The following is a 13,043-nucleotide window of genomic DNA, read 5'->3' as shown; positions in this document are numbered from 1 at the left end:
GCAAGCCATGCATATGGATACATGTATGTGCATTAACAGAATCCACATATGTATGTTCCATGCGCATTTGCTCTTACGCGATTTCTTTCATTTTCTGTTTTGCCTTCGTGTAGTGCGGTTGTTTTCTTCGTTTAGTTTGTTTTTCGGTACGCGAAAGTTAATAATCATAATAATCGAAAGTAATTTGTGCACTAATTACGAATACTTGTGTGTACATTTGATATAAGTATAATATATTTCGAGTGAAACCCTTTAATATGTGTGTAGTGCGTAGTTTTACATTTGTTAGGCTCCGGCTGCCATTTTGTGAAATGTAAGTACGCGTAGTGTGGGTGTTGCAAAACGATTTTGGAAGAGTGTTGCCCCAACTACTGAATTAATTTCTTTTAAGTGTTTAGAAAATATCAAAAAGTTATTTATGAGTTTATAAAATATTTTTAATGGTATTAATTAAGAATTATTACATATTCATGTTGCATAATGTATTAGGATTTGTTAAATCATAAGTTTTTAACTCTTTATGAAAGTTTAAATGACAGAAATCTAAAATGAAGATTATATATGAATAGATATCACAGTAGTTCAAATCTCTCTTGGTCCTTCCTTCAATAAATCTTGTGCGTCTTATATTTGTCCGACAAATGCCAGAATTTGAAAGTTTTGAGTCGACTTCTTATGTTCATTAAATTTTACGAGAAGTTACGAACATTTACATTAATGCCTACTACGGAACATTTTTTGACGTTATTCAGCACAGTTAGACTTAGACTGAGTTCAAACACTTAAAACGTTTGCCGTCCAAACTATGTTTTGTAGGCTAGATCGTGTCGTCTGAGCTCTTTGTGTTCTTATTCGTAACAGATCGCTGCTACGCAATTCGGCATTCCTTTCCATTTTGAAATTCGTTCCATGATCTCAATTTCTTTCGGTTTCAAGTGAATATTTACAATATGTTTGGCAATTTGAGTTTTATCTATTTTTTGTATGTGATATCGAAACATGCATGAAATAATAGAAATTTCTGTAGAAAGGGATGAGATTGTGATTGTGATTGTGTGATTTTATAGAAACGTGAACTAGGTAGTGACGGAACAGTCGTGTTTCAGTACGTGATCTCAAATCACAATCTTCATTATATTTCTGACATGGAAAAGCTCCTTGTTTTTTTTACTTCCCTCAAAATAACGAGATCCGAATTTCCGATTGAGATTTGTTAAATTATGTACAATGATTTTCACTAATCTATTAGGTCTATGTCTATATTTGCGTGGTTTTGTAAGAGACAGTGTAACTGGATATTATCCCATTGTTTGAATATCTCGAACATGCGATAGAAAACTGCAAAATTTTCGGTATACTGAATCATTTCTTCTTTTTTTGGGGAGCCTCGTTTTTCTGTGGAAATTTATGGTAGGCTCTAGCTGAGCGAATGTGCCAGATTTCAGACTCGCAAGTCGCAGTGAAGAAGGCGGCAAGTAGCCTGAGTTTTTCCCCTGGGAGATTAATTACATATTTAAACCTTTTGAGGTTGTAACCACCCATTGCCAATGCCTCTCCCTACTCATTGCTTCATCATTACGGAGCAGCGCCTTTATGGTGTGGGGACCAACCGCAATGAAAAGTTCCGGTCCTACCATGTTGGTAGATGCTGCCGAGCGGTCAAGCTCATCAGCCAGTTCATTCCGGGCTATAGCTTTGTGACCTGGCACCCAAATAAGGTGCACTTGGTTAGCTTCGGATAGACTATTCAGTCGTTCTATACACTCCTGCACCAATAGCGATTTCATCTAGTAGTTGCGTTAGAGGTTTAACTCTACACACCGACTTATAGTGAATACGTCTGCTTGGAATATGGTCGGAAACCTACCCATTGGTATGCAGAGTTTGACGCGTGGTCTTGCGACCCCTGCGTCAATTCTATTCGAGGTTTTCGAGCCGTCGGTGTACCACTTGATTGTACTGACCCTAAGCAGTAGCTTGAGAGCGGAGTCGCTCCATTCGACCCTACTGCTGAGGGTAATCTTAAACTTCCTTTGAAGTTTACCTTTTTTGTAATGCTATCCCTAGGAGGAAGAGTCATTGGTATGATTCCACTTAGCTCATTCATACGTTGGGAAGAGGTTACCTTACCTTTGCCAAACTCTTCTGCTGTAATGCAGACCAATTACTAGGTGTAGCGGGGTAATTCCAGCAAGATTTCAAATTTTAAGATATCGTCGGACATGTGCGCATGGCGACCGACATGCAGACGTAGGCGAGTCCTTGCAGCTTCGATAGTTTAAGTCCTACCGACGTCTGCGATGTTTTCGGAGCCCAAGCCACCGCTCCATAAGTTATAATTGGTCGCACCATCATGGTGCACAACCATCTGATGATCCTCGGTTTACACCCAGGTTTTACCAGCATGCCGTTTGCACACCATCAGTGCTTTCGTGGCTTTGACCATGGTCAGGTCAACATGCTGCTTCCACCGTATTATTAGTAATTTCTATCTCTCTGTCCCCGAGTGTTAGGATCTTCCTGCGCCTGGTAAACGGACGATGGTCGACTTCCAGGGATTGATGTTTAGTCCAACACTTCTGCACCAACCCTTGGCCAGGCCTAGTCTGTTTTCTACGATATCGCAGAGAGTATCCTTAAATTTTCCTCTGGCTATAATAAAAATGTCGTCCGCATATCCTTGACATCGGATTCCATTGCTAGTTAGCAACACAAGTAGTTCGTCAACGATAAGGCTCCACAGCAGGGGGGATAGCACTCCTCCCTGTGGGCAGCCCCTTGTAGTGCCGAGAGGAATACTGGTATCTCCTACTGTGGTCTCAGCTATTCTGGTGCGCAGCCTCTATTAAACTGGTCACCGGTCCCACCGCATTCCTTTTCTCCTGTGCCCTTGCCACGCTCTTGTGAGACGTGTTGTCAAAGGCACCTTCGATGTCTAGGAAGGCGCATAACATTGCCTCCCCAGTTTCCAGCGAACTCTATATCTCGAAGATTAGCTAGTACAGAGTTGGCACAGTTGGTCGATCTGCCTGCTCTGTAAGCATGCTGATTCGCATGCAGGGGTAACGTTATCAGCGCCTTCGACCTTATTTCGTGATCCACGATCAGTCCAGAACAAAGGCAATTATCCTTGACGCCAAAGTAATGCTTAGTCTTTGTTGGGATTGGAAGGGTGTTCGTGTCAAGCTGTCATGTTATTTTTGTTCAGTATTGTTTGGCATTTCATGATGGAAAGACTTACGACTTCCTGTGAGGATATATGTATGAAGTCTAAGTTCTACGCGGACAATCCCACTTTGATTCAGGCCTTGGAGGAGTCATCGAAAATGGGATGGACCTATGTTTCAGATAGCCGCAACCAACATTTGAAAGAGATGATTTTCAAAACGTAAATGCCAAATAATGTTCTTTTATATATAAATAAAAATGCCCCTTTAAATTTGAAGTGTCTGTGTTTTTTCTTTGAAAAAGTAAGAAACTTCGAAATGCATCAACCTCTATAAGTTATTACGATACCAAATTTGATTGTAATCCATTTGCGATTTCGTTGAATACTGAATGTATTACGCAATCAATAGCTTTTAAAAGAGAGCAATGTTTTGATCCCTGATTTTTTACGGTCGCAATTTTCATAAAATATGAGCTTACACCCGAACTTATCCCTTTTAGTCACCCCTGTTATTAAATGTTACAATTTTCCACTTAAAAAACCTCTGAACAAAATTAGTTTATATTTTCATCGATTTAACAATGAAATCCACAAACTCTTCTGAAAAATGTCACGCATATGCGCAAAACCGATATTTTTATTTCTCCCTTATGTTTTTGCTTAATTTCTTTTTTATTCGTATTTGTATCTTCGTTTATGTACATAAACGGCACAGCCGCCCATTTTAAAGAAACACCATCCACTTACGTTCCATTGCATATCTATCGATTTTGTTTTTGTGCCTTTCATTTTATATTCTGCCGTTGTGAAGTGTAGTGTGTTTTCCGTCGTGTATTAAGTATTCAGCTAGAGCGCAAGTGAGTGTTCATAAATTTAGTAATGTTATTTATAGATTTTCCATTTTTTAATATAGTGAATATGTTTATGTAAGTCTTAAAAAAGCTGCTAAGTTAAATACATTATATCGCGTCTTTAGAATGTTGCATATCATTGCTGGTGTGTGAAATTGACAAATGCCTTTATGAAAAGGGTTGCCAACTTTTCGGTTCGCACAATATTATTTAAACATCGAATTTAATATAAAATATTGTCGAATCAAACCTTTGTTCAGCATAATAAAACTGCAGATTGGTACAAAAAAATACATAGATACATAAAAAAAGCATATACATACATATGCAATATAGAAGAATACGTCATCTTTTAAACGTCTAGTGAAGGAATTTACTAGCTACTATTAACTACCGTGTTCGTTAAAAATTTAAAAATGATGAAGATCAAGGCATTTTCGAAAGAATTTTGGAGAAGCATCAATCAAGATGTCAATATATTAATAATAAATTGGTAGTGGATTGAGTGAAAGAAAGTAGTCAATACTTGATGAAAAAAAATATTTCCATAAATTCTGATAATTCGGTCAAAGTAGACGTTCAAAAATACATACTTTTACAACAAGCTGAATGCTAGTGAATAAGTTCAAAACATAGTTGAAAAAACGTACTAAAACTCCCCATCGTTGCGGTATGTGAAAATCAAATTATTCGAATTCGAGACCAAGTGTAAAAAAATTTGCACGTAATTTTCAAATAAGCGGTAAATTTTACCATCAAATTACCTCAATTATATTGGGACCAGTAGCCATACGCTACATACATATATAAGGGATTGTTCTCATTGTAGAATGACGTGGTTAAAATCTAGTCCGCATAAAATCGAAAATAATAAAGTTTCCAACGGCAGTAATTTCTAAATGAAGAGATTTGTAAGCGCCATATAAGATCATTAATAAAAAATCGAAAACAATAATAAAATAGGAAACCCTGAATTTAAGTGTATTTCATGAAACATTTTGTGATCTGAAGCTTCGTGGTATAAATTCACAAGTGAAAATGATAACAATTGTTACACAATATATTAAGCGATCAAATGTCAATATAACTGCCAAAAAATATATTGTCTGATCTGGCAACAACATTCGTCTGATGTATTGTGCAGTGAATGTTTATATTTTAATCTGACTTAATTCCTACATTCTCGGAACGTAGTTTGTAAACATTTTCAACAAATTTTAACTATTGCGGAAATATGTAGCTGGGCATAGTACCATCCACCAATTAGCTTATCAGTAGTAAAACACGACAAATACGACTCTGTTTACTTTGTTCTAAAGTAATTCTCTTGTACAGCAATAATATATTTGTATGTAGGCGTACGCTTGGTGTGAATAATTGGTTTTATAGGTACATAATTTGCAAATAGTTTGCTTGTAGTGTTATAGCGAACATTTGTTGTTGCGATTACTAATTCCGCTCTTCCAACTGCATACGTAGTACGTAGGTTTGTCTCGATAATCATCTACCTATGCATAGTCCCATTATTGCGCCTACTTTTCATGCGTCAAGAAAACGTTGAGATAAAAATAATCTTAAGCACAACTTTGTTGTTGCAAGCGCCGTTCAGTAAACACACAAATTGTCTATCCAGCAGATAGGGCGTATAATAAGTGCGCTTTGCCAACCGAATACCACAACAAAAGCGCCACTAATTGCTTACGTAAGCATGCGATGTGCTTGATATTTTCATTTCCTTTGTTTCTGCTAGTATAAAAATGAATTTTGGATGCTCATATCTTTGTCTCCAGATCTAAACATTTGCTGTGACCTCTTCCTGTTTGTTTTTTGAGTCGCCGTTTCGTTGGCAGTAGCCATGCAAACAGTAAATAACTGTGTGTGGATATCATTGCATATATATTATATGTACATATGTATATACTATATATTTTGGTGAAAAAAATATCACGCCTGCCATCCGACGTCTATATTCCACAGCTGCCAACTAACAACTGACTGGCACGTACAGTGAGCAAACGCTATTTAGTACTTCGTGCTTCTTCTATATGTGTATATATTGTTGTATGTAGAATAAATACATATGTACATATACTGCAAATGTGCTTCGTTCCACAAATTCAGTCTTTACTACTTTTGCCTTCGTTTTTATTATTTCTTCATTTTGATGTTCGTACGGTTCGATTTAGCAGCGTTCGCGTGTCAGGAAGGTACATGTCAGTGCAGCGAACAGTTTCTTATTACATTATTAGATTTCCAGTTGAGTTTTTGCAAGTCGATAATCTGAACACATAAAAATGTACTAATTTGTACTCATCAATTTTAGTATAAGAACATATTAAATTTTGTAAATTTATGCTGTGAAAGTGCCTAATTTAAGCAAACCATTGTCAATTGTGTGTAATATCACAAAAACTCAGCGCTGAAAGCTAAATTGTAGTACATGGCTACATATTATTTTGCGTTGCGTGAAGATGTAGAGTTGTAGCAACAAAGCGCTTATGTATTTTACGTTAACTGAATGCTACATAACGGGAGGTTCATAATAATTTTTATTAAATAGGTGCATAATATAAGTATTATGTCGTTAACGAAATATTGAGTAGATTTAAGGGCAGATTTCACGTTACGTAACAGTTGTATTAAGCTATACATGCATATATACATATAAGTATGTATGTATACCATACATAGGCCTACACACATATACACGAACAAATACAAATGCAGCTACATGCATACAAACAAACATATATATACATATATTTACGTATATATGTATCTGTGTGTGCGCTCGAGAACAGCAATCGGTTTTCGTTCGTGTATTGCTCGTTATTGCACGACTGCAAAGCCGAATATGCGGCTAATGGCACGAGCGCTGTTAGAGCGTCGAATTTCATTTATGTTCCGTTGTCATCAACAGTATGTTAAATACAAACATAACATCATGCATAGGTGTTTACTTTGCAGTAGGTACGAACATTTTGCTTTGGGTATGCCTTGCATGTACGATTTGTAAAGGGTTGAAAGACTGGTTATGGGCGCAATTTTTTCGCGTACATTGCAGTGTGTGTTCTCAAAGTGAGAGATCGATCTTTAAAGTTTCCTTGTTTTGTGTCAAAACTTGTTTAAGTGCAGATTGTGTGCATTTGTGTGTGTGATGATCGAAGCGGTTGCCATCAAAAGGCAAGACCAATAATAGTTGGGTAGACAAGAAGTGTTGAATTTTCAGCGTTGAAAAGTAGTTGATATACATACATATGTACACTACACACATACATACATTGTATGTATGTACATTTAAAATTTTGTATATGTTCTTAAAATTGCAATTTGGTAAATGCGAAAAATATTGTATTCTTCAAGAGTTAGGTTCAGCTTATTCAATTGAAATTTCCCCTGCGACCTGAGAAGTTAGGATTCAGGTACTAAAGTAAATGGAAAGCCGGTGTGATTGCATGGAGCGGAAGTTAAGGATTTACTTACGGCATTACATAAGCCAATTTTTATTGGAACGTAATACAAACACAAACATATGTACACGAAACTATTAGTTTGAATTACATATACTTGTGGAAGAAAATGCAAAATAAAATTCACTGGAATAAATGGCAAAAAACAATTAAAAAAAAGGCACAACAAAAACAAACTGCAATGTATGTGCATGAATATTCGTAAAAACAAAACGGTCGCCTGGAACAAATTGCATTGGAGAAGGAAATAAAATCACACCAAAACATACATACATATGTTTGTATAAGTATGTGTATGTAGAATATACAGAAATATGCTGAATTTAAGTAAAGCTAATAAACTGCTCGAATTTCAGTATGTACCTGCATAAAAATTACATCAACAGTAAAGTGTAATTGCGAATAAATATACGCGTCATAGATATCTACACAAAGAACGAAGTGTGTAGGTGCAGGTGAAAGTAACGCTGCAAGCAATCGATGTTTTAACTTAATAAACACACTGCGAAAAATAAACATAACTATGTATATTCACGAAGTTTTTAATAAATAGCGAACATTTTGATGCATAAAAAATCGTAAAAAGCAAAGCAGAGGCGAAAAGGAACGCTCGCGAGCTATTTACCACTTAGCCAAATGAAGCTTGGCGTATATTTCTGCGAAAAATGTTGAGAGTGGAAGAAAAGGTACATCCACAGGTCTTGTGAAATTTTTGCGAACAAGTGGCAAGCAAAGAGGATGAATTTATATACATACGAGTATGTATGTATGTATGTTAGAAGCAAAAATATTGCAAGCACTATATATTTTTCGGTACAAAGAGAAACGTCTGACATTGCCGGTGTTGATGGAGCGCATTACTAATAGTAAAAAACAACAGCCAAATTTTGAAGAAACGGTAAACTTCGAATATTCCCACATCGCTTATGCAAAAATAAACTTTGCTCGAAGTAAAGCTCTGGTTACCCACAATCCGCGATTTTACTTCGTTCTGCACGTACTTAACGACCCCGAGTATCGTTTAGAACGAATGGAGAAAATATTCGCCCCAAACATTGCTGCCATCCTTATTTAAATTAAAAGTATTAGGGTTGCTACATATTTTGTTATTAAAAAGTCCCAAAAATATATGCAGGTACACATTTTAATACATCTTCGAGCTTAAAAATAGTCAATATACCAGAAAGATTACTGATCTCTCTCTCTCTAAAAATTCCGTGTGACCGTTCATTCATTTCTTACTTATAGGGTTTAACCTTTTACAATCTGTGTATGTTTTAGTTCCAATAAAAATTCGTACTCCGTATTGAGTTTTCGGTAGTTGCGACTTGCTGAGTATAAAAATAATGTTCGCTCACAAATTATTCAAAACATACGCGATTAATAACCGGTAGTTCTCCACAGACGTTGTCTATAACATTCCCAGCATAAGTGTAAACTATATTTCCGACTGCTTTCCAGTTATTGTAAAGAAAAATACCCGACCAATCTTTCGTAAATCTATTTCTTCCACGAACTTTTTTCTCTACACATGTACACTCTGTAAATATAATTGACTAACATTATCCACTTTACATTAACAGCGCTCTGTGTTTATGAAAAATGAACGCTGTAAGCACATAACATAACCGAAGATGGTAAATAATTCGCATCGTATCGTTGAAAACATCATTTCATCCCCGAATTTATGTTCGTACATAAACGAATGGAAATAGAAATTGATATTCGAGATTCTTCAGTTATGTTAAACGAGTTTATTGTGCTTATGAAAATGGTAAAAATAATCGAGAAGATTTGTTCATAAATTGAGTTTGAGTTAATCTCAAATTTTTCAACGATTCGACGAATTTAAGGGTTCAATTAGAGGTAACATACCATAACGTCATATCCAGAACCAAAATTCATTTGAAAGGTACGGTTATGATTATGACAATGGTGTTATGGTAGAAGGGCACCACTAATTGGAAATATAGGTTTAAGTATGTTGTTGAGTTTTGTTTATAATTTCTATTAAAGTTTGAGTTTTACTCCATTGGATTTTCTTATTTTTCGCCCGGGACATATCACATATCGTGACATCATCAACTACCTTTAAACATACATATCAACCCAATAAGTTACGGTTTACTTACAAATGCAAGGTATTTTTATACCCGAGAAGGAAATTTTGTAGACCCTATAAAGAATTACATAACGTGATGAGCTGTGTAGAATTAGCCATGTCCGTCTGTCTAAATGCGAAGTAGTTTCTCAGTTTTTTACACAGCGATCTGAAATTTTGAATACGTTCTTTCTCATCCGAAGCTACTCATTTATCGGATCCGCCGATATTCAAGATATTGTATCGGAAACATTTTTTTATTTGAGAGGATGTATTCACAAATATAGGCATGAATTAGTATCCAAAGCAACGGTATAATCTCCGAAAAAAATTCAGATCGGACCACTATAGCATATACATAGCTGCCATACAATCTGATCGATTAAAACCGAGATAAGATCATTTTTTAACCTTTTATGTTATGCACCTGTGATGGGTATTATGTATAACTTATGCCGAAGTTAAAGACATTTCGGTTTTTTTCTGTTACAACCTTTTGTGTTGACGCCTATGACAAATATTATGAGCGTAGCGAAGCCTATCATTATAACTAGAGCCACGCCTGCGTCGTTAGCTCTATTTTAACCAGGCACTAAAGAAAAAATATGCTGAAATGTATATATGTATGTATGTACCTATGTCAATTGGTTGGCAGTATACAAAATCTAGAAGTGAAATATAATTACCTATACGCACATTTGACGTTCCATTGATCAGCCGTTTTTATTTAGTTATGTTAAATCGAGTTATTTTTTGATGATTTATTTTAAGATTTTGATAATTTTGAAAATTCTGGTAGCTCTGCTCCGACTGTTATTACGAAAATCCACTCAAACCATATAAACAGCTGGGTGGCTGCAAATGAATGAACCTTTGGCTGTGTGCATGCAGGCAGTCGCTTTTTGTGTCTCGTTATGCTCTACCTCGTAATTTTTCTGTCTTTGCTTTAGTTTTGTTTCGGTCATGGTTTGAATAAAATGTGTATATAATTTGTGTTGTATATTTACTAATAAAAATATAGGTAAACTATTTAAGTATTCTAAAAAACCAAAAAGTAAACTGCTTTAACATCTCTGATATGTGTTTATATGAAGTCTGTGCAACAAAGTGTTCAATTAATTCACTAAACCCATAAATGCGAAGAGAAGGATCAGCATAAATGTTGAATGCACACACATATGTTTATATGTACGTATGCGCGTATATTGTCGCTTGCTTATACATATGTATTTGTACATATATACCACTCATTTAGGTGAGCAAATAATAATATATTAGTACACAGACAAAATATTAAGCAGTAGACAAGAAGTTGCGTGGTCGCAGATAAGTGAAACACTGGCGAGCAAAATTTTGAAACGAAACTTAGAAGTCGACATAATTGAAAAGTACATGCTACAAGTTTGCGCTTAAATGTACCTTTGCCCAAAACTGAGATAAGAAATAACTTAAGATATTTTATAGCTTGGAGAAGTAGTGATCGCATATAGGGGTGAATACTCCACCTGTGTGTCCAATGCCAACATGCAGACATACATATATTATTTAATACATATGTACATACAAATATATACTTTTACGAGTATAGTACACATTGCTATTGAGTGCTGCAATTTTAAATGCAACGATATCATACTTACACATATAAAATATAAATCTGTTTAGCCATAATTATACATACATATGTACATATATACAATATACAATGTACAATAATCCATACCAAATTTCGTAAAGATATCTCGTCAAAAAACAGTTTTCCCTTCAAAGATTGGATTTTGATCCATCTGCTTGAACGACAGCTGTATGCTAGAGTGGTCCGATTTTGGCAAAGTGAAGAGTGAAAAGGGCGTGTGCAAAATTTCAGAACGTTATCTCAAAAACACTGAGGGACGTAGATCATGTATATATAAAGTTACATTCCTTGTGTATGCCTTTTATATTTCGGGTTTAGAGAATCATCATTCATTAATCATAATTTTTCAAAATATTCTATATATGTATGTTTATACTTTTGCATGGATTTGAACCAATTGTTCAAATACTTTTACCACTCTGCCTGAGGTACATATCTGCAAAACATGCGTTCTGAACGAAAAACCTTGACCTCCTTGTTAATTTCTTATGTATGGGAATAAAAAGGATTCATTCGAAGTCAAGTAAGAACTATTCGGATGTTGAAAAACCTTGACCTTAGTGTATTTTTTACGTAATGAAAAAAAATAATTCATTCGTGGATGACTCATCAAATCGATGTTTTCAGTTTTCAAAAATGAGTTTATTGTTTTGGTAGATGTGTGAGAGTTCGGGCTCCTAGATGAGAGAAAATGTTCGCGATTTAATTCCGTGTTGATTATTTTAAGTTACTGTAAATAACACAAATAACGTTCGTATGCCAAAACATCCTTTTTATGTACTTATGTGCAAAGTCAAAAATGTCAGATGATAAAGTTGTGAGTTGCCAGATTGCAACACTAGGGTTGCCAAATCCCGAAATGTAAACTTACTTGTTGTTGATGTTGTAGCGGCACAATTCTGCCGAATTGACAGTCCTTGACCAGATAAAAAATCCGGATCCGTTCCAATTACGTAGACCCGACTATCATGAGAAGGCATAAACCGAAGTATACCCTGTAAAAAATTTAGAACTCAATGTTATATTACTCTTAATAAGCACTTTGACTTTTTTAGCTCTGATTGTGTGTAAAAATTTCTAGTATGCTTTGAAAATTTTAAATTTGAAGAAAAAATTAAAAAAAAAATAAACAATTTGTAGATAAATAAAATGGTACGAAAATCAAATTACAATTACTTCGCGTTTTTGTAGGTTATATCGGTCGATTTTTTCATTACGTTAAAAAATACATACATATATACATATATATAATTAATTACTTAATTTAAGAGAATGTGTAATGTGAATAATTAAGAGAATAATGACGTGCGTTGTGATATAATTTTTTTCTGCGCGATTAATTCTTAATCTGGCTCCCTGCTGAGTTATTTTCCTTCATATTACCAATGTGTACAATACAAGTTTAGGCTTAGGGTACATTTTCGGATGTGACCTAGCCAAAGAGCATTTGCGTTGCTTTTGCAGAGTGTTTGATCGCAATATCGATTTTTCTCCTATTTATAGTGAATCATAAATATTAGCATGGAAACTAACCCATACACACCATACAAGCCATAAGCTTAGTATGTAAGAAAGGGATTAGCGATACACTTACATAGGATTTGCGGCCTTCAGAAACTCACAGGCACTTTAACAGGAAAAACTGGTAGCGCTATTTGATCGTTAACCGGTGATTTAACCGATAGTTGAGTTGAGGAGTGGTAATTCACTTTTTGGTGGTTACTATGCCAACTTAACATAGTTTGTTGATAGCAGCTAAGAAATCAATTACCAGCTGAATCCCTAATATTTAATATAATATTTTTTAGCGTTCGAA

This window comes from Bactrocera tryoni, chromosome 4 (assembly GCF_016617805.1).
Source record: "Bactrocera tryoni isolate S06 chromosome 4, CSIRO_BtryS06_freeze2, whole genome shotgun sequence".
NCBI classification, from domain to species: Eukaryota; Metazoa; Arthropoda; class Insecta; order Diptera; family Tephritidae; genus Bactrocera; species Bactrocera tryoni.
The sequence above is the reverse complement of the archived record's forward strand: the minus strand, read 5'-3'. Positions refer to the sequence as shown.